General features: G+C 42.4%; 2 protein-coding genes across 2 annotated transcripts in view; one reads left to right on the top strand and one right to left on the bottom strand.

The window, feature by feature from the left end:
- The window catches only part of lrrc18a (leucine rich repeat containing 18a), a 70,970-nt gene extending 58,932 nt beyond the window's left edge, over positions 1-12,038 (top strand). The window contains exon 4 of the transcript XR_009507319.1: positions 11,960-12,038. The gene's annotated coding sequence lies outside the window, so the exon portion shown is untranslated. The remainder of the gene's footprint in view (positions 1-11,959) is intronic.
- The window catches only part of wdfy4 (WDFY family member 4), a 306,893-nt gene that overhangs the window by 127,548 nt on the left and 155,499 nt on the right, over positions 1-23,846 (bottom strand). The gene's annotated exons all lie outside the window — the stretch shown is intronic.

Raw genomic sequence — 23,846 nt, 5'->3', positions numbered from 1 at the left:
TCAAACCACCCTGTTTGGCACCAACAATCATTCCACAGTCAAAGTCACTTAGATCACATTTCTTTCACATTCTGATCTCTGGTCAGAACAACAACTGAACCTCTTGACCAGGTCTACATGTTTTTTATGCATTGAGTTGCTGCCACTTCATTGGCAGATTAGATATTTACATTAACAAGCAGATGTACCTAATAAAGTGGCCCATAAGTATATATAATCTCTTGTAGTTTTTATGTTGCTTTACATAGTCTAGTGTAGCCTGGTGCTGTCTCACATAGTCTAGTGTAGTTTTGTGTTGTTCCATTCCTCCAGCACCAGGGTCCTGGAGGAAAGTTGTTTTGATTTTACTATGTACTGTACCAGCAGTCTATGGTCGAAATGACAATAAACTTGACTTGACTTGATATGTCTTGAAATTTGCTGTTCGTTACCATAAGTAATATATAAAAATATAAATAAGTAGTGCATAGAGCAGGAAGTAAGGTATGTTTACTGGTTTCATGGTCCATTTATAAATCTACTGGTGGAGGGGCAGACGCTGTTCCTAAAAGAGTGTGCATCTTCAGCTCCTGTACCTGCTCCCCATTGGTAGCAAAGCGAAGCTGGCATGTCCTAGATGGCAAGGGCCCTCAATGATGGATACCACCTTTCTGAGATATTACCTTTCGAAGATGTCCTCAGTGATGGGGAGGCTAGTGCCCAAGATGGAGCTGGCAGAATTGACAACCCTCTGCAGCTTCTCCAGCCCTGTGTATTAGCACTTCCATTCCAGATGGTGAAGCAACCATTCAGGACTCTCCACTATACATCTGTAGGAATTTGCTAGAGCCGTACCAAGCTGCCTCAAATTGCTAGTGAATTCTAGCTGCTGGTTTGCCTTCTCCCTAATTGCATCAGTATGTTGGACCCAGGATAGATCTTCAGAGACATTGACACCCAGGAACTTCAAACTGCTCACTCTTTCTACTGCTGATCCCTCAATAAGGACTGGTACGTACCCTCGTGTTTTCTGAACATTACCCAAACAAATCTCGGACTGCAGTCAGTTCTTAACATGGGCAGCATGTGTTTCTGTTGCCTGTCCAATTCCAGTTCTAGTCAACAACATAATCGGTGGAGCAGGACTGCATGGTCCACCTTTCAATAAGATCATGACTGTGGTCCATCAATAGCAAACATCTAAGTACTACAGTTTAGTAACACTATGATCGCTTTGCACTAAAATGGACCTAGTTCTTCTTGTTCTAATACGGCTTTTGTAAAACTTGGTATATAATTTATGTTTTCTTCTGAATGCTCCATGCCTGTGATGCTATTGCCAGTAAGTATCTCATTGCCCTTGTGCATCTGACAATAATCTTCATTGAATTTGATCTCCTTCTAACAAGGCTTGCCTTGTCTGCTCCGAAGTCCCATGATTCTAATACTCAGAAATCTATCTACCTCTGTTTTAAATAGACCCCGTAGGGCAAAGAATTATCATCATCATTCTCTGCATGAAGGGATTTCTCCTTGAGGAAACATATTATTTCCTCAGTTTTACTGTTTGGCTTGGTGTACCATCCTCTCACAATACACGAAAAGTACAGCAAACTGTCAGGTCAGCAGAAAAGGTCATTGGCTCCAGTCTACCATCACTGCAGGACTTTTGTGGGAAATGGGCAGGAAAATCATTACAAACACTACCCACCCTTTTCCAAAAGCTCACTTCTGGAAAGCGTTACAGGGCTATTAAAACAAAAACTTTACACCATCTTATACATTTCTTCCCCCAGCCAATTAATCTGATCAATCATTTAATTTATCCTCCCCCACCCCTCTATCTAGTACCCAGTCACTGCACTGCACTGTAAACACTTCAAACCACTTTTTATAAAGCTGTTTACATTGTAAATATGTGCTGGTATTTATGTATTTATGCACATTTTAATCCATATTTGTACTTAACCTCTATCTTTATTTCTATATAATTGCTAATTCTTTATAATTGTTAAATGTTGTTTATTGGTGCAGCTGCACCAACACATCATGGCAAATTCCTAATAATGTAAATATATCTGACGAACAAATTTGATCCCAGACGGCCCTTATGGAGAGAGGGAATACTCTACTCATTTTGGGACATGAGGCTGGCAAAGTCACTGATTAGTGGGGGAATACTTTGGAACCAATGATCATATTCTATTAATATTTTAATGGTTATGGAAAAATATAGCCCTGGTCTGCAAGGTAAAGCCCTAAATCAGAGCAAGGCTAATTTTGAAGGTGTTAGATTGGAAATCGCAAAGGCTGATTGAGAGAGGCTGTTTGCAGGTAAAAGGATATCCGGCAAGGAGGAGGCTTTTAAAATTGACAAAAGTTACAGTTCAGGGACAGCATATTTCTTTTCAAGGTCAAGTTTAATTGTCATTCAATCATACACGAATACCCGTGAATACAGACAAACAAAACAGCTTTAATCCAGCACTAACATAGAACACAATACCAACAATTATACATAGCACAAATAAGTTGTCAGAAAAACACAGTGACAAAAAAATATAATAAAAAAAAATAGACTTCAGTTAGAGTGAAGGACATGGGCATAGCTGAGGTGTAAGGGACCCTGTTGCTGAGGGACATTGAGGCTCTGGTCATGATAAAGAAAGTTCAAGTTTAAATTTATTGTCATTCAACCACACAGATGTCTACAGCTAAATGAAACATTGTTCCTCTGGGACCACAGTATATACAGTCACACACAACACACGCAGTCACAAAAGTAATAGTAGCACAAGTCCCTGAGTAGAATGGCCTGAAGATTAATGGTGCATGGGATGTTGTCCTGGAAGGTATGACAGGTATAGACAACTAAAGACAAGCAAATGCATTGAGAGGTGTAAAAGATGTAGGATACAGGGTAGTCTGGCTAACTTGATGAGATAATGGAGAATCCTACTATATTCTACAAGTACATGAAGAAATAAAGGTAACTGGGGACTGAATATGCCTCCTGGCTAATGAAAGCCAACACACCACACACCTTCTCTACCACCCTATCAACAAGTTGCAACTTTGACAGATCTATATGTGAACTTCAAATAACAATGTACTCCAAAACCAAGCCAACCAGTTTTTTGCAATAACTCACCTCCTGAGTTATGGTGGTGGATCTTAAACTAGCATAAAACTATTCTTTTATATTGTAAAACTTCTATAAATGTACCGTGGAGAGCATTCTGACTGGCTGCATCACTGTCTGGTATAGGGGGTGGTTACTGCACAGGCCCGAAAGAAGCTGCAGAACATTGTAAATCTAGTCATGGATACTAGCCTACAAAGTATTCAGGGCATCTTCAAGGAGCGGTGTCTCAGAAACGCAGCGTCCATTATTAAGGACCTCCAGCACCCAGGGCATGTCCTTTTCTCACTGTTACCATCAGGTAGGAGGTACAGAAGCCTGAAGGCACACACTCAGCGATTCAGGAACAGCTTCTTCCCCTCTGCCATCTGATTCTTAAATGGACATTGAATCCTTGGACACTACCTCACTTCCTTTAAGATACAGTATTTCTGTTTTTTTGCATTTTTAAAATCTATTCAGTAAGTGTATTCTGTAATTGATTTACTTGTTTATTTATTATTATTTTTATTTTTTCTCTCTTCTAGATGATGTATTGCATTGAACTGCTGCCGCTAAGTTAACAAATTTCACGACACATGCTGGTGATAAAAAACCTGATTCTGATTCTGATGCTGTATCAATCAGATGAAGATATCCATCATCTTATAGAAGTGTATAAGATGATGAGAAGCATTGATCGTGTGGATAGTCAGAGGCTTTTCCCCAGGGCTGAAATGGCTAACACAAGAGGGCACAGTTTTAAGGTGTTTGGAAGTAGGTACAGAGGAGATGTCAGGGGTAAGTTTTTTACACCTGAGAGTGGTGAGTGTGTGGAATAGGCTGCCAGTGATGGTGGTGGAGGTGGATACAACAGGGTCTTTTAAGAGACTCCTGGATAGGTACGTGGAGCTTAGAAAAATAGAGGGCTATGGGTAACCCTAAGTAATTTCTAAATTAAGTACGTGCTTGGCACAGCATTGTGGTCCAAAGGGCCTGTATTGTGCTGTAGGTTTTCTATGTTTTTATGTAACTGCACAGGATCAGAAAAGTCTGCAGGAAGTTGAAAACTCTGTCAGCTCCATCATGGGTACTGGAGTCTCCAACATCCAAGACACCTTCAAAAGGCAATGCCTCAGAAAAGCAGCATCCATCATTGAGAACACCCATCACTCAAGACATGCCCTTTTCTAATTGTTATCATTAAGGAGGAGGTACAGGAGCCTGAAGACACACACTCAATGTTTCTGGAAGAGCTTCTTCCCCATTCAGATTTATGAATGGGCAATGAACTCATGTATTCTACCTCAATCATTTTTGCTCTCTTTTGTACTACTTACAGTATTTAATTTAATTTTTTGAAATACATTTTATTGTAACTTATAGCTTTATATTATGATATATTGCAATATACTGTTGGCGCAAAACAACAAATTTCACAACATATGTCAGTGATATTAAACCTGTGTCTGGTTCTGAAGCAGGGGAGTCGCAGTCTGCAGAGGGCTTCATTGGTGATACTCTCGACCAGTGATCTCGAACCCTGGAAAAAGTCCAGGTACCTACAGAAGGCCATTGTGTGTGCAAAAAGACAATTCCCTGTGAAGTTAGAGACATATTCAGATACATGACACTTATGGCAGGGTTTGCATGCTTTTACTTCCTATAAGGTGAAATAAAATAGCATAAATGCTAGTAATGCCTGCTTTGAAAGAGATAACAACACAGCAAATCCTCATGGCATCTTGCAACCCTGTGGTGTCTGCCTTGAAGGCCGACACCAGAACATCATTCAAGAGGGTGAACACTCGCAAGGCATCAGGTCCCAATGCTGTACTTGGGCATGGTACTGCAAACCTGTGCCAACCAACTGGCTGGCGTGAGCTTCCCACCAGCTCCAAAAGGACAGTAATCATCCTAGTGCCCAAGCAGAGCAGAGTGAGCTGCCTCAACAATGATCCACAAGACTGTAAAACCAGAAAACATAGGAGCAGAATTAGGCCATTTGGCCCATCGAGTCTGCTCCACCATTCAATCATGGTTGATTTATTATCCCTCCCAATCCCACTCCTGTCTTCACGCTGTAACCTTTGATGCCTTGACTAACTAAGATATATCAACCTCTGCTTTAAATATACTTAAAGACTTGACCACCTCAGCTGTCCTTGGCAATGAATTCCACGGATTCACTTCCCTATGGCTAAAGAAATTCCTCCTCATCTCTGTTGTAAGTAGACGTCCCTCAATCCTATACTCACCCACTATAGGAAGTATTCTCTCCACATCCACTTTGTCTAAGTCTTTCAATATCTGTTAGTTTTCAATGAGATCCTCCCTCTTATTCTTCTAAACTCCAGCGAGTACCCATCCATTTATTGTTGTATCATCTGCAAACTTGGCCACAAAGTCATCAATTCCGTCATCCAAGTACTTGACATATATTGTGAAAAGAAGCAGTCCCAGTATCAACACCTACAGACACCACTTGTCATCGACAGCCAATCAGAAAACGCCCCCCTTATTCTCACACTTTACCTCCTGCCAGTCAGCCAATCTTCTATCCATGGTATATCTTTCCTGCAATACCATGGGCTCTTATCTTGTTAAGCAGCCTCATATGTGACACCTTGTCAAAGGCATTCTGAAAATCCAAGTAAACAACATCCACTGACTCTCCTTTGTTTATCCTGCCTGTTATTTCCTCAAAGATTTCCAACAGATTTGTCAGGCAAGGTTTCCCCTTAAGGAAACCATGCTGACTTTGGTCTACTTTACCATATGCCTCCAAGTACCCTGAAAACCATTCCTTAAAAATGGGCTCCAACATCTTCTCAAACACTGAAGTCAGCCTGACTGGCCTATCTCCCTCCTGATATATACACCTGCAAGCAATAGAAATGCTACCTGCCTTTTCACTTCCTTCATCACCTCCAAACAGAGTCTGAAACAGTCCTTCCACATGAAGCAACACTTCACCTGCAAAAATCTTCGGGTTATCTATTGTAACCAGTACTCATGATGTGGTTTCCTCAACGTAAATTGGGAGACCGCTTCGTCGAGCACATCTGCCAGAAGCAGAATTTTTGTGTGGCCAATTATTTTAATTCCTTATCCCTATTCTCATTCCAACATGTCAGCCAATGGCCTCTTCTTTTGCCACAACAAGGCTACTCTCAGGGTGGAGGAACAACATATTCCATCTCAGTAGCCTTCAGTCTGATGGCATGAACATCGATTTCTCCTTCTGGTAATTTTTTTCAGTTCCTCTTCCATCTTCTTCTATTCACTTCTTCTCCTCACCTGTCTATCACCTCCTCCTTCCCTTTCTTCCATGGTCCACTCTCCTCTCCTTTCAGATTCCTTCTTCTCCATCCCTTTACCATTCTCATCCACCTGGCTTTAGCTAGTCTTCCCTCACCTCTCCCCACCATTTTATTCTTGTGTCTTCCCCTTCCTTCCCAGTCCTGGAGAAGGGTTTCACCCCAAAACATCAACTGTTTATTAATTTCTTTAGATGCTGCTTGACCTGTTCAGTTTCTCCAACATTTTGTCTGTGTTCTTCTGGATTTTCAACATCTGCAAAATCTCTCTATTTTGCAATTAGCCTATAGTTTTCTTTGTTCTGCCTCCTTCTTTCTTAAAGAGTGGAGTTACATTTGCAAATTTCCAGTCCTCTGGCACCATTCCAGAATCTAGTGATTCTTGAAAGATCATTACAAATGCTACCACAATATTATCAGTCACCTTTTTCAGAACCCTGAGATGCAGTCTGTCTAGGCCAGGTGACTTACCAGACCTTTCAGCTGCCCAAGCACCTTCTCCTTAGTATTAGGAATGACACTTATTTCAGCCTCCTGACACTTTTGAATTTTTGGCATACTGCTGTTGTCTTCCACAATGAAGACTGATGCTAAATACTTAATATGATTGTTCACCATTTCTTTCTTTGTCCCTCATTACTATCTCTCCAACATCATTTTCCAGTGCTCCAGTATCCCATCTTGCCTTTCTTTTACTCTTTATATATCTGAAATTTTTTTTCAGTATCCTCTTTGACATTTTTGGCTAACTTGCCTTTAAATTTCGTCTTTTCTCTTCTTATGGCTTTTTTTTTTGTTGCCCTCTGTTGGTTTTTAAAAGTTTTCCAGTCCTCTAACTTCCCACTAATTTTTGCTATATTATATAATCTTTCTTCTGCTTTTATACTATCTCTGACATTTTTTGTCAGCCATGGTTGCTTCACCCTCCCTTTAGAACACTTCTTCATCTTCGGGATGTATCTATCCTACACTTTCTGACGAGCCCCTGAAACCCCAGCCATTGCTGTTCTGCCATCTTCCCTGCTAGTATTCTTTTCCAAACAACTTTTGCCAGCTCCTCTCTCATGCCTCTGTAATTTTCTTTCCTCAACTGTAATATTGATACATCTAATTTTAGCTTTTCCTTCTCAAACTGAAGGGTGAATTCCATTGTATTATGATCACGGCCTCCCAAGGGGTCCTTTACCTTAAACTCTCTCATCAAATCTGGATTATTGCACAACACACTACCCAGAATAGTTGATCTCTGAGTGGGATCCAGCACCAATCTACCTGCATATTGAAACCCCCTATGACTATCGCAAAATTGCCCTTTTTATACACCTTTCCATCTCCTGTTGTGATTTCTAGCTGGCTGCAGTTTAGGGGCCTATATATAACTCCCAACAGGGTCTTTACTCTACCAACAAGAGGTTTACATCTTCTAATCCTACAGTGTGTCACCTATTTCTAAGGAATTGATTTCAATTTTACCACCAGAGCCATGCTGCCCCCTCTGCCTATGCTTGTCCTTTTGATACAATGTGTATCCTTGGATATTAAGCTCCCAACGATTATCTTCTTTCATCCATAACATAGTGATGCTCACAACATCACTCCTGCCAACTTCTAACTGTGCTGCAAGATTATCTACATTATTCCATATACTGTGTGCATTCAAATATAACACCTTCAGTCCTGTTTTCATCACCCTCTTTGATTTTGTCCCCAGGTTACACTTCATCTCATTGCACGGACTGTGATTTTGCCCTATCATCTGCCTGTCCCTGCTCATAGTCTCACTACATTCTGCATTGACTTGCATAGCAACTGCGCAATACTCAGCACTATCTGTCCAGTTCCCATTACCCTGTCAACTTAGTTTAAACCTCTCCAACAGCTTTAGCAAACCTGCCTGCAATTATATAGGTCCCCTTCAAGTTCAAGTGCAACCCGTCCTTTTTGCACAGGACATACCTTCCCCAATTACATTATTAATATGGAATCCTGCAAGTTTATTAGCAGACAGCAGAGGTGGATGGCAGAAGAGCTGCGTGGCCTCAGTCGTAGCAAGGACTAGGCCTCAAGCTGTGGTGTCACCTGTTCACAGCTGCCAGGAGAGAGCCATCACAGCCAGTGCAATCCACCGGGGGGTGGTGTGGCGCTGCATAAAGGCTGGAGTCGGTACTGCCTGCCAAGTTTTTGCTCGGCAGAAGAAAAGCTGTACTGTGGTTGATGCAGATTTCGGTGGTATTCGTGGACTCAGGGCTTCAAGCTGCAGCGTCACCTGTTTATAGCAGCCAGAAGAGAGGTGTTGGAGCCAATGCACTCTGTCTGGGGTGGCACGGCACGGTGTCCAGGCTGGAGTTGGTACTGCTTCCCTGGTGTTCACTTGGCACAAGGCTAGCTGGATTGTGGTCGACTGCAGATTTCTGCAGTGTTCCTGGACTTGGGGTCTGGACCTTTTCTGTGTGACTCTATTTTATTGATATCTTAAGTGTGCTTGCTATCTTGTACATGCTACGTGTGCGTTGTGCAGTGTGTGACTGTGTTTTGCACCCCGGCCCCGGAGTAACGCTGTCTCGTTTGGCTGTAATCATGGGTATTCACGTGTGACAATAAAAACTGAATTGAATTGAATGTTGATTGGCATTGAAACAGCAACCTTGCACTCAGTGCCAGGAAGACCAAGAAACTGACTGTGGACTTCAGGAAGGGAAAGTCAGGAGAGGACACGAGTTGTAATTCAGGGATCAAAAATAGAAGGCTGAACAGTTTTACATTCCTGGATGTCAGCATCTCAGAGGATCCTTCCTAGGCCTAACACACTGACGGAATGACAAAGAAAAGACAACAGTAGCACTGCCGATGATGAAAATCTTCAGCAACACACAAAATGCTGAAGGAACTCAGCAGGTCAGGCAGCATCTATGGAGGGGAATAAACAGCCATGGTTCTGGCCAAGACCCTTTTGCCTGAAACGTCGACTGTTTATTCCCCCTCCCCACCCCGCCATAGATACCGTCTGACTTGCAGAGTTCCTTCAGCATTTTGTGCTTTGTTAACAAATAGTTGTAATTTTGAAGAAGATCTCTGACAAAGGGATCAAACAGAATGGTTAATCAGCGTTTTCCTCTTTAGATACTGACTAACCTGTATTGAAACTCTAAACATAACCATTATCCTTTAAACATCTATCTATCTCAACCACACTCAGGGACAGAGAACAGAGTTCCACTATGCTGTCAGAAATTTCCATGCACCTCTGTTTTCAATGACCAGTCCCTAATTTTGTAACTAAATCCCCTGGTTTAAACTTTCTCTCTGTGACAGGCAAACTAAGCCACAATCTTCTGAAGTTGTAACTTGGCACAAAAAAGATGTGACATGGAGTTAAGAATAGTCCAAAAGTACATGATGGCAGCTTTCTCAATTGAGTGAGAGCAAGCATTTAGAACTAAATTGGCCGTAATAATATTGCATTAAGAATAATAAAGAATCCAGCTGCCTAATGATACATATCTAGAGATGTTGGGTTGGGATATCTTATTTATTTATTTTTACTTAGAGATACAGCACAGAACAGGCACTTCTGGCCCTCCAATCCGCACCACCCAGCAAGCCCTGATTTAACCCTAGCCTAATCATGGGACAATTTACAATGACCAATTAACCTACTAACCGGCCCATCTTTGGACTGTGGGAAGAAACTAGAGCACCCAGAGGAAACCCACGCATTCCACAGGGAGGAAACCTTACAGAGGGGCCAGATTGCTCTCCGAACTCCGACGCACTGAGCTGTCACGCTAACCACTACCCCAATGGCATAATAACATGCAGGAGAAGATGAAAGCAGGAGTGGCAGGAGTCATGTAAAGCAGAAACGTTGCCTTGCACCAGAGGGGTCAAATGGCCTCCTTGAACAATAAGGCTTAGACAATTCAATGTTACTGCCATAGAAAAGGTATATAGGTTTATCATCAATTCACAAGCCTCTCCAAATGCAATTAACATCATGCTAATTTCCATTTTAATTACTTCCCAAGAAAACAGTGCAGTTCCTGACAGTAGAACATAATGTCAACTTCATGGTGCTGTGTTGGTAGACACTTAATGAACTTAATTAGATAATAAGGGATGTTAATTAGCTGAGTAATATGCAGATAAACATATTATGCAAATGATACATTAATTTTTCAGACAAATTCACAGATAGATTTGTAAATTCATTCTTCTGTACAGTATCAACCCAAGTTTTAATGCCAGACAACAAAACTAGCAGCATAATTCTCAACAGCAGCTAGAGTGAACCAAACCAGCACAAGGTAAAATTAGCAGGCACACAAGATAAATAAATAAATCTGCTGTCATGTCACTGCTGTATAAAACTTTGGTTCGGCTGTGCTTGGAATAGTGTGTGCAATTCTGGTTGCCCCATTAGAGGAAGGATGGTGAGCCTTTGCAGAGGGTGCACAAGAGGTTCAGCTGGACTAGAGACCATGAGCTCCAAGGGGAAGTCAGACCAGTTTGGCTTGCTTTCCATGGAGCATTGGAGGCTGGGGGGGTGGGTGCGGGCAGGGGAAACCTGATAGTCGTTTCTAAAATCATGTGAGTACAGATAGGGTAGACAGTTACTGTCTTTTTCCCAGGGTGGAAGTGTCAAAAACTAGAGGACATACTTTAAGTTGAGAAGGGGATAGAAGTTTATGGGAGATGTTGTGGACAAGTTTTTTTTTACACAGAGGGTGGTGGGTTCCTGGACAGGCTTCTAGGGTTGGTGATGGAAGTAGGTAAGGCAGAAGTGTTGTTTGATAGACATCTGAATTTGCCCAGAATGTAGGTACTATATATACACCATATACAGGCAGAAGAGGTTTAATTTGGTTTGGCACATACATCATGGGTCGAAGGGCCTGTTCCTATTTGTATTGTTCTCTGTTTTATGGTTTTTGGTAAACGATTGGAAATTCAAAGTTAATTCAAGTCTGATGTTGACTAGAGTAACATTTGTGCAACATTAAAGTGACATTTCTATGTGTTACTGCGGTAAATGATGAAACAAATTCACATAAAAAATTATTCTTAAACCACAAGAGGTTCTGCAGAGGCTGCAAATCTTGAGCAACAGACAGAAAATGCGGGTCCTGATGAAGAGTCTCAGCCTAAAATGTTGACTCTTTATTCTCTTCCATAGTTGCTGTCTGACCTGCTGAGTTCCTCCAGCTTTTCACATGTGTTGTTCAAGACTATATTCTTGTCTGGCACTGGATCAGGTCCTCATGAGAATTTTGCACAAGAACACAAAAAAACAGGAGCAGAGGCAGGCTGCTTGGCCTCTCTAGTTTATCCCACCATTCAATCTGATCATGGCTGATCTATGCTGGCTTCCATTTTCCTATAACAATTAATCTTTTCAATATTCATCTATCTCAACCTTAAATATACCTAATGACTCCAGTTAAGATGGCGCCAGTGAACAATGATTCCTTAGGTGACATCTTCAATTATTTCACTTTTTCTATGCCTTCTACTTGTTCTTTTTATTTTAATTGTGTTTCAGAAACTATCTGGAGTTCATTTGAGTAATCTAGTGTTCTGCTGTCCGCAAGAAAATTCCAGGAGAGGATCACAAGCATGAGATGTCCTGAGCAGGAGAACAAAGGTGAGTCATGATCAATTCCATTTCTCAATGCTTGAAACCTCGAGGAAGATCAAAACATTGAGGCGAATTTGGAGGAGGCCTGTCAGTAGTCACTCTTCACAGGTTGGGCTGGAAGTCAAGAGGCCACGTTGGGCCAGAGGTCGGGAGGCCGTGTCAGGCCAAAAGCCAGGAGGTTGTGTTAGGCCAGAGGTCAAGACGTCACGTGTTAGCAGCCACACCTCAGAGAAGGACTGATTTTGAGCTGCCACTCTCCTCGATACAAATGTTTTTGAAATTCTGAGATACATGCGATTATTGGTGTGGACTGTGTTTTATATTGGTCTCCTTCAGCTTTTTTGTGTCTTCTTTCTTGTTGGCAGGTGGGCGATATTACTTTTTTTGATCCAGGGAGGGGTTGGCAATTTGAGGTCTGATGTTCTTGTTGGTGTTTTTCTGTTTGCATTCGATTTTTTGTGTGTGACAGAGGTTGGGGGTTTGATGTTATTGTCACTCTTTATTTTTGTGTAGAAGGGGCTTCAGGTTAGGGGTTGATGTCTTAGTGGCTGTGACCGAGTAGGCAATCTGTTAGTTTTTGTGTGAGGGAAGAGGTGGGGTGTTTGGAGCGTGCGAGTTTTGATTCTTTTTTGTTTCTGTGTGCCGGGGTAGGGGTGCTGACCTCTTTTCTTTCAACGATTTTCACATTTTCTCTGTATTTCATGGCTATCTGGAGAAGACGAATCTCAGAGTTGTATTCTGCATACATACTTTGATAATAAAATTAACTTTTGTACTTTTAATGATGTGGCCTCCAGCACACTCAGAAACAGAGAACATTGGTTCACTGTCTATGAGAAATTTCTATGCACCTCAGTTTTCAATAACTAGTCCTTTGCTTTATTTATTTATTTATTTACTTACGTACAGATACAGCTCAGAGCAGGCCTTTCCAGCCTTTCAAGCTGCACCACCAGCAATCCACCAAGTTGGCCCTAGCTTAATCACAGGACAATTTTCACAGGAAGTGAAAATGAATTGATTTCACTACTTCGATAAGATAGGGACTACAAAGAATTTGAAGGTATGGACAATCATGTTGAATGTCACAATGAAAATGAAGATTTAGAGGACACATTCATCAATAGCATTGGTATGAAGGCAGTCCATGACCTACACTAGGTGTCTGTGCTGATATTGTTCATTTACAGTCCCTAACAGGTCAGTGGACACAGGATGATTTCCTCCATCGATGACGATTAGGACCTACAGTTTTATAGTACTGTAGTACAATTGGTAGTGTTCTAATTTGTTCTGTATTTCATTTAAATACACAATTTGTTACTCAGTTAAACAGTAATTTGTTTTTTTATATCTTTTTAACTTTATCCGCGATACTTTGGTTAATTGAGGCAGCTGCTAAATTGAGCCAAAAAGTACAAGTCCTGATGTGTCCCAGTAGACCAAAATCCACTGTATTATTTCACAAAACGCGTCAGTGATAATAAACCTGATTCTGATTCTGATTCTGCTTAACGGCTGTGCAAAGGGAAGATGGTTAACTGCTGATCTGAAAAATGGACAACCAGCAGAGGGAAACTTGGTACGAAATTCAGATGCTCATTTATGGCCTTGAAAATAACCTGATTGAAAGAAGCATTCATGGTCCTCCTGAGGAAAAACATCTGGCTTGCCACAATATTGTTCTCATTACACACACATCACATTGCTGCTGGACTCTTGTACCTAGACCCCACTACATGCCCCAATTCACCAGCATCCTGCACCCAATTCTGCAGACTCTCGACACCTTCACCCATTCTCCTCTTGAGGCCCTCTGTTGGTCGGGGTTGACCATGATTTTGCATCCCATGTGATAGGCAAGTCAGTATGCAAGCCAGGGCAGTACGATATGGAGAGCAAGCTGTTGTCCATGTAGCAAGCTCCCCCTCTCCATGTAGCTAATTAATCCAAAGGAATGGCAGAACCAGCAGCATCACAGGTTGCCGGTCAGTGCAGAACTCAACGTAGTACTGCCTTATGAACTTCAGCTCCGGATTTGTCCCTCGGGGTTTACTCCTGAAGCTTCTTCATGAGTGTGTAGAAGCCACAAGGCAGCAGAGGTTTGAGATCAGAATTTTCCCTCTCCGAGGTGAGCTGCCAACCAATGCTGACAAATCCCATCTGCCCAAAGTGATTGGTTTTAAGGTGTGGGTAACCCACCTTGGCCCCTTCTCCTGCCAGTAGAAATGGTTCCACTGGGTTTAGTAGCTAGGCCACATATGCAGGCCAGGAGCTGGAATAAGTTTGTCAGAGGCTATTTGAGACGCATGCATTTGGGAACATTTAATGGGTAGTGGGAACTTATCCCAACTGCCACCCCCCCCCAGCTATAACAACCTCGCTAATTCCCCCCAGAACCTCAAAACCACCTCGCAAATCCACATGACATTCTTTTCAACACCAGTCACATTTCCTTGACCTTTATCACAACATATCCCATTCACTATAGATGGTTGTTGGTCATCCTATCCCACCAGAAACTCATCTCTATTTCCATCAGACCATAAGACAGAGGAGCAGAATTAGGACATCTGGCTCATCGAGTCTGCTACACCAATTTGTGATGGCTAATTTATCATTCCCCTCAACCCCATTCTCATGGTAAATTTTGACGTGCATACTAATCAAGAACCTATCAACCTCTGCTTTAAATATACCCAATGACTTGGTCTTCACAGCCATCTATGACAATGAATTCCACAGATTCACCACTCCTGGCTTAATAAATTCCTCCTCATCTTTGTTCTAAAGGGACACTTTCTATTCTGAGGCTGTGTCCTCTGGTCTTAGAGTCTCCCACTATTGGAAACATCCTCTCCACATTCACTCTATCACATTTCAATGAGATCCCCCTCATTCTTCTGAACTTCAGCAGGTACAGACACAGAGCCATCAAATGCTTCTGATATGTACGTGAACCCTTTCATTTCCAGGATTATTCTCATAAACTTCCTCTGGACCCTCTCCAATGCCAGCATGTATTTTCTTAAATGTGCAGCACAAAACAGTTCACGATTTTATACAATATCCCATGGCAAAAAACTATTATCATCTCCTACCACACTCTTTGGGTGGTGGGGTGGAGATATGTTTCTATCAAAGGAGCTGTAAGGCACTCCTTCCCTCTACTAGCCTGCAGGTCACCCTTGGGTAGGGTGTAGCACTTGCTTAGACACCGCGAACAAGGTTGCGTGAAGCTATAGGACCAAATGATAGATGGTCTACCCTGGAACACCAACATCAAGGAAGACCCTAATGGCTACATCTATGATATGTACAGTCAGCGATGAAGTTCTAATGTGATTGAGTGATCTATCGCTGCTTAAAACCAATGGAAATAAGCCAGATTGTGGCTGACGCACTGCCCCTTTAAGAAGTCGATGGCAAAAAAGGGGTTGATGTGCTGGTCTGATGATGCACTTAAAAAACAATGAGGTTTTTGATTCCCAATACCGACTATCTTGTTGGCAAACGTACAGTCTCTGGTAAATAAAATTGACAGTATCAGAGCTAGGGTGCTGTATCAGAGGGTTGGTAGAAACATGTGCATCCTTTGTTTTATGGAATCTTGACTAAAGCCTTCTGTGCTCGATGCAGCAACTCAAATGGTCAGGTTCACAATTCATCATCAACATAGATTGATCAAGTCTCTTAAAAGCAGAGGTATACCTCATGATCAACTCCTCATGGTGTACTATTGTGTCAGTGACATCCCAATATTGCTCACCAGACCTGAAATACCTCACAAATAAGTATCGGCTATTCTACTTGCTGCAGGAGATTTCTGTGATCACTTTGGTAGTGGTACATTCCACCTCAAGCTAATATCAAACAAGCTCTAGACAAACTGAGCAATGTAATTAACAGTACATCCTAATGCCTTCCTCATCATTTTGGGGGATTTTAACCAGGCCAGCTTGATAAAGTCATTAAGCAATTATTATCAACAAACCACCTGCAGTACCAGAGGAAATAACAAACTGCACCACTGTTACACCAAGCTCAAGAGTACCCAAGTGCTATCCCACACCCACATTTGGTAAGTCTGATCACCTGGCTGTATTTCTACTCCCTGAATGCAGGCAGCACCAATAGTGAGGACCAGGAAGGTGTTGGACCAGGGAGGAACAGGAGCACTTACAGTACTGCTTTAAATCAGTGAATTGGACTGTGTTCGAGGAGTCATTTTCCAGCCTGGATGAGTATGCCGCAGTCGTTACCAACTTCATTAAAACCTGTGTGGATGAGTGAGTGCCTACATTCCCATACCAAAAGCCATGGATGAACCAGGTAGATCATAGTCGCTGAGGACTAGATCTGTGGTGTTTAAGTCTGGCGACCCAGATCTGCATAAGAAAACCAGGTATGACTTGCAGAGGGCTATTTCAATAGCTGAGAAACAACTCTGGGAGAGGTTTGAGGCGACATCGGATGCACATCTACTCTGGCAGTGTTTGCAGGCCATTGCTTCCTACAACACAAAACTCAACATCATGAATGGCAGTGACGCTTCACAACTAGACAAGCTCAACATCTTTTATGGTCACTTTGAAAGGGAAAATAAAACTACGTCTATGAGGATCCCTGCAGCATCCAATGACCCTGTGATCTCTGTCTTGGAGGCCGACATCAGGCTGTCTTTCAAGAGGGTGAACCCTCACAAGGCAGCAGGGCCTGATGGAATACCTGGTAAGGTTCCGAATACCTGTGCCAACCAACTGGCGGGAATCTATAAAGACATTTTCAAACCCTCTTTGCTACAGTCAGAAGTTCCCACCTGCTTCTAAAGAGCAACAAGTGCCCAAGAAGAGCAGTGTGAGCTGCCTCAACAACTATCATCCAATAGCACTCACATCTACAGTGAGGAAACGCATTGAGAGATTGGTCGTGACTAGAATAAACACCTGTCTCAGGAAGCATCTGGATTTTCTATCGCCACTATAGGTCTAAAGCAGACGTGATCTCAATGGCTCTTCACACAGCCTTGGATCACCTGGACAATTAAAACATTTATGTCAGGATGCTGCTTATTGACTATAGCTCAGCACTTAACACCATCATTCCTACAGTTCTGATCAAATAGCTACAGAATCAGGGCCTCTGTACCTTCCTCTGCAACTGGATCCTCGACTTCCTAACCAGCAGACCACAATCTGTGCAGATTGGAAATAGCATCTCCACCTCGCTGATAATTAACACAGGCACTCCACAGGGGTGTGTGCTTAGCCCACGTCCACTCTCTCTACACCCTTGACTGAGCGGCCTGGCAGAGCTCAAACAGGATCTACTAATTTACTGATGATACAACCATTGTTGGTAGAATCTCAGATGGTGATGAAAGGGTGTACAGGAGTGAGATATACCAGTTAGTTGAGCAGTGTTGCATCAAAAACATTGTACTCAATGTCAGCAAGACCAAAGATCTGATTGTGGACTTCAGAAAGGGTAAGATATGGGAACACAAACCAATCCTGATAGAGGGATCAGAAGTGGAGAGAGTTCAAGTTCCTGGGTGTCAATATCTCTGTGGACCTAACCTGGATGCAACAGAAGGTTGCTAAGGTTCCCCATTCAGATTGTAAGGAAGCATGGCATGGCATCCAAGGAGCCCTTACTTTGTGGATCAAAAATTAGCTTGTTGACAGAAGGCAAAGGGTTGTTGTAAATGGTTTGTGTTCAGCGTGGAGGCCGGTGACCATTGGTGTTCCGCAGGGATTTGTTCTGGGACCCCTCCTCTTTGTGATATTTATAAATGACTTGGATGAATGAGTAGAAGAGTGGGTTAGTAAGTTTCTGATGACACAAAAGTTGAGGTGTTGTGGATAGTGTGAAGGTTGTCAGAGGTTACAATGGGACATTGATAGGATGCAGAAATGGGCTGAGAAGTGGCAGGTGGATTTCAACCTAGATAAGTGTGAAGTTGTTCATTTTGGTAGGTCAAATTTGAAGACAGAATATAGTATTAATTGTAAGACTCTTGCAGTGTGGAGGATCAGCGAGATCTTGGGGTTCATGTCCATAGGACACTCAAAGCAGCTGCGCAGGTTGACAGTGTTGTTAAGAAGGTGTATGGTATGTTGGCCTTCATTAAACATGGGATTGTGTTCAAGAGCCATGAGGTAATGTTACAGCTATATAAGAACTTACTTAGATCCCATTTGGAATATTGGGTTCAGTTTTGGTTATCTCATTACAGGAAGGATATGCATTCTATAGAGAGAGTGCAGAGGAGATTTACAAGGATGTTGCCAGGATTGGAGGGCATACCTTATGAGGATAGGTTGAGTGAACTTGGCCTTTACTCCTTGAAGAGGCGGAGGATGAGAGGTGACCTGATAGAGGTGTACAAAATGATGAGAGGCATTGAGCACGTGGTTAGCCAGAGGCTTTTTCCTAGGGCTGAAATAGCTAACACGAGGGGGCATAGTTTTATGGTGCTTGGAAGTAGATACAGAGGGGATGTCAGGGGTAAGTTTTTCACACAAAGAGTGGTGGGTGCATGGAATGCACAGCCGGCAACAGTGGTGGAGGCAGATACAAAAGGGTCTTTTAAGAGACTCAGATAGGTACGTGGAGCTTTGAAAAATAGACGGGTATGTGTTTGGGTAATTCTAGGCAGTTTCTAGAGTAGGTTACATGGTTGACACAACATTGTGGCCAAAGGGTCTGTAATGTGCTGTAGATTTCTATGTTCTATGTTCTAACATATTGATGCAGCTATAAAGAAGGCAAGACAGTGGCTATATTTCATAAGGAATTTGAGGAGATTTGGTTTGTCAATTAAAACACTCAAATACATCTATAGATGTACTGTGGAGAGCATTCTGACTGGCTGCATCACTGTCTGGTATGGCGGAGAGCTACTGCACAAGATCGAAGTAAGTTGCAGAAACCTGTAAAATTAGTCAGCTCCATCATGGGTACCAGCCTCCACAGTATCCAAAACATCTTCAAGGAGCAGTACCTTAGGAAGGCAGTGTGCATCACTAATTACCCCATCACATGCCCCCTTCTCATTGTCCCATCGGGAAGGAGGTACAGAAGCCTGAAGGCACACACTCAGTGATTCAAGAACAGCTTCTTCCACTCTGCCACCTGATTCCTAAATGGACATTGAACCCATGAACACTACCTCACACTTTTTACTTCTGTTATTTTGCACTACTTATTTTAACTTAACTATTTAATAGATACATATACACTCAATATAACTCAGTTTTTTCTCTATATTTATTTGTCATGTATTTCATTGTACTGCTGCCAGAAAATTAACAAATTTCACGACATATGCTTGGGATATTGAATCTGATTCTGATTTGTATGAGTGGCTGATTCATATCACAAGTCCTGGTTATGTAACCATTGACACCAGGCAGACAATCTCTGAAGAGTATTGATAATGGCTGGGTTTACCCATCTTGTAAGGACACTGCCCAGAGAAGGCAATGGCAAAACACTTCTGTAGAAAATTTGCCAAGAGTAATCATGGTCACAAGAGCATGATCGCCGAAGTCACACAACACGGCACATAATGATGATGGTGTCTATACTCCTCCTGGAACTATGTCATCCTGTTCTTCCCCATGGCCTAACCCCCAATCCTACTTTGAGGACCAAAATGCTGCAGTGGGATAAGGCTTCACTGGGTCACATTTTGAATATTGTGACCCGTTACAGAAAAGGTATGGAGGCTTTGGAGAGAGTGCAGGTTGGGTTCACCAGGATGTTGTCTGCATTGGATATAAGGAGAGGACTAACTTTGTTTCATTTTTCTGGGTTATCAGAGGCTGAGAAGTGATGAGACTTTTTTCCCCAGTCATGGAGAAACAGGCCCTTTGGCCCATCTAGTCCATGCCAAACTGCCTGGCCCCTTTGACCTACACTTGGACCATTGGCCTCCATACCCCTCCCATCCATGTACTTGGGGAAGCATAAACTTGCACTAGATACAGCATTGTGGGCTGAAGGGCCTGTACTGTGCTGTAGGTTTTCTATGTTTCTATACCACCACCCACTAACACACTTAATCCCACACCCCACACTCAGTACCTCCCGTACCTAACAAAGTGGCCACTAAGTGTACTTTTGTGGGCTTCTACTGCTGTAGCCCATCCACTTCTAGGGTCGACGTGTGGAAGGTTCAGAGATGCTCCTGCACACCACTGCTCTAAAGTGTGGTTATTTCAGTAACTGTCATCTGTCAGTTATTTGATGAAAGAAATCAGCTCCGGGCTGAGGGGTGACATAGATCAGCTCCAATTTTACAACTGGAGCAAGAGGTCCACAGCAGATGCTATATCATTGGCTCTTCACTCAATCCTGGAACATTTGGACAGCAAAGATGCGTACATTAGGATACTCCTTATCAATTACAGCTCAGCATTCAATTCATGATCCCCTCAAAACTAATCTATAAGCTTCAAGACTTTGGCATTAATAATTCTTCGTGCATTCGGACCCTGGATTTTCTCACTTTAGACCCCAGTTAGTTTGAATTGGCAACAACATTTCCTCCATATCTCCATCAGCACAGTTGCACCAGAGGGCTGTGTGCTTAGCCCCCTGCTCGACACACTTTACACCTATGTGTGTGGCTAAGTACAGCTCTAATAACATATTCAAGTTTGCTGATGACACCACTGTTGTGGGCTGAATCAAAGGTGATAATGAATCAGCATATAGGAGGAAGATTGAAAATTTGACTGAGTGGCATCATAACAACTTATCGCTCAATGTCAGTAAGACCAAGGAACTGATTGCAAACTTCAGGGAATGAGAGTTCCATGACCCAATCCTCATCAGAGGATCAGAGGTGGAGATTTCTGGGTGTTACTATTTCAGAGAATCTGTCCTGGACACAGCTTGTAAGTGCAATTGTGAAGAAAGCATGGCAGAGCCTCTGCTTCATTAGGAGCCTATGGAGATTCAGCATGACATCTAAAACTTTGACAAACTTCTATAGATATGTAGTGAAGAGTATATTGACTGACTGCATCACAGCTTGGTACGGAAGCACTAGTGCCCTTGAACATAAAATCCTACAAAAGGTAGTGGATTCGGCCCTGTACATCACAGGTAAAGCCCTCCCAACCATTGAACACATCTACATGAAATGCTGATATCGGAAAGCACGTCCATCATCAAGGATCCCCATCACCTTGGTCATACTCTTTTCTCACTGCTGGTGAGAAAAGAAGGCACTGCTTGTGCCTTCGGGTAGAAGGCACAAGAGCCTCAGGGCATGCCTCAGGTTCAAGAAGAGTTCCTATCCCACAACCATCAGGCACATAAACACTCATTAGCCCATCCATTGAGATGTTCCCACAATTAATAATCTCACTTTAAAGACCCTTTATTTTGTTATCTCATGTTCTTGTTATTTATTGCTATTTATGTCACGGGTACTTAGTGTAGTTTAAATGGCCGTTGTGTGTTCTTCATGCCGATTGTTGGAGTCCTGGAAGACCCAGAGTCTCACAGGGAACTACATCTGCGTGAGGTGCATCCAGCTGCAGCTCCTTGAAGACCGTGTTACGAATCTGGAGCATCAGCTGGATGATCTTTGGCTTGTACGGGACAGTGAGGAGATCATCAGTCAGAATTACAGGGAAGTAGTCACTCCTAAATTGCAGGAGGTGGGTAGTTGGGTGACTGTCAAGAGAAGGAATAGGAAAGTGAATAGGCAGCTAGCGCAGAGCACCCCTGTGGCCATTCCTCTCAATAATAAATGTACCATTTTAGATACTGTTGTGGAGGATGACCTCCCAGGGGAATGCCACGGAGACGAGTTTACTGGCATTGAACATGGGTCCATGGTGCAGTAGGGAAAGAGAAGAGGGGAGCAGTAGTGATAGGGGACTCAATACTCAAAGGAATAAACGGAAGATTCTGCAGACGTGAACGTGACACCCAGATGGTATGCTGCTTCCCAGGTGCCAGGGTCAGGGATGTCTCAGACCTCATACTCAGCATTTTGGAAGGTGGGGGGAAGAGCAGCCAGATGTCTTGGTAATATTGGTACCAATGACACAGGAAGGAAAAACAAAGAGGTCCTGAAGAGAGAATTTAGAGAACTACACAGAAAGCTGAGAAGCAGGACATCCAGGGTGGTAATTTCTGGATTGCTACCTGTGCCATGTGCCAGTGAGGGTAGAAACAGGATGATTTGGCAGATAACTGCATGGCTGAGAAGTTGGTTCGGGGGCAGAGCTTCAGGTTCTTGGATCATTGGGATCTCTTCTGGAGGAGGAATGACCTGTTCAAAAGTGATGGGTTGCACCTGAACCTGAGGGAACCAATATTCTCACAGGTAGGTTTGTTGGAGCTGTTGGAAAGGGTTTAAACTAATTTGGTAGTGGGAAAGGAACCGGATTGAAGGGACTAAGGATAGGACAGATGGTAAAAAAAGCAGAGAGCATGCAGCCAGTATGTCAGAAAGGGCAGGCAGGTGATAGCACAAAATTACAGCCAGCAGGGTGAGTATCAGTGCATTAGGGATGCAGAATCAAAAAGGATAGCAAATACAGTACTCGAAGTATTATATCTCAATGTGCGTAAGAAATAAGATGAATGATCTTACTGCACTTTTATAGATTTTCGGGTATGATATTATGGCCATCACTGAACTGTAGCTGAAGGATGGTTGTAATTGGGAGCTGAATGTCTAAAGTTACACATTGTATTGGAAGGATAGGAAGGTAGTTAAAGGGGGTGGCACATATTTGCTGGTAAAGAATGGCTTCAAATCATTAGAAAGATGTGACATAGGATTGGAAGATGTTGAATTCTTGTGGGTTTGGTTAAGAACCTGCAAGGGTAAAAGGACCCTGATGGCAGTTATATACTGGCCTCCAAACAATAGCTGGGATGTGGTCCACAGATTACAACAGGAAATAGTAAAGGAATGTCAAAAAGGTAAAGTTATGATAGTCATGGGAAATTTCAACATGCAGGTAAATTGGAAAAATCAGGTTGGTAATGGATCTCAATAGAGTGAATTTATTGAATGCTATCAGGTAGCTTTTTAGAGCAGTTTGTCATTGAGCCTACTAGGCGATCAGCTATACTAGATTGGGTGTGATGAAATGAACCAGAGCTAATTGAGGAGTTTAATGTAAAGGAACCCTTAGGAGACAATAACCATAGTATGATTGAATTCAACTTGAAATTTGAAAGAGAGAAAGTAAAGACTGATGTAGCAGCTTTTCAATAGAGTAAGGGAAATTACAGTGGTATGAGAGAGGAGTTGGCCAAAGCAAAATGGAAGGAAATGCTGGCAGGGATGATAGCAGAGCAGCAACGATGTGCGTTTCTGGGAAAGTTGAAAAAGCTGCAAGAAATATTCAAATAGCAAAATAGTACAACAGTGGCTGACGAGGGAAGTCAAAGCTAATGTAAAAGCAAAAGAGAAGGCATACAACAAAGCAAAAACTAGTGGGAAGATAGAGGATTGGGAAGTTTTTAAGTACCTATGGAGAACAATTAAAAGAATCATTAGGAGAGAAAAGATGAAATATGAAAGCAAGCTAGCAAACAATATCAAATATAAAAGCTTTTTCAAGTATGTAAAAAATAAAACAGATGAGAGAAGACATAAGATTGCTAGAAAATGAGACTAGAGAAATAATAACTGGGGACAAGGAGTTGGCAAATGAACTAAATGAGTATTTTGCATCATTCCTCACTGTGGAAGACACTGGCAGTGTGCCAGGTGTTGAAATGTGTGAGGGAAGAGAAGTGAGTACAGATA

Source organism: Hypanus sabinus, chromosome 21 (assembly GCF_030144855.1).
Source record: "Hypanus sabinus isolate sHypSab1 chromosome 21, sHypSab1.hap1, whole genome shotgun sequence".
NCBI lineage: Eukaryota > Metazoa > Chordata > Chondrichthyes > Myliobatiformes > Dasyatidae > Hypanus > Hypanus sabinus.
Note: the sequence above shows the minus strand (reverse complement) of the source record. Positions and strands in the feature narration are given on the sequence as shown.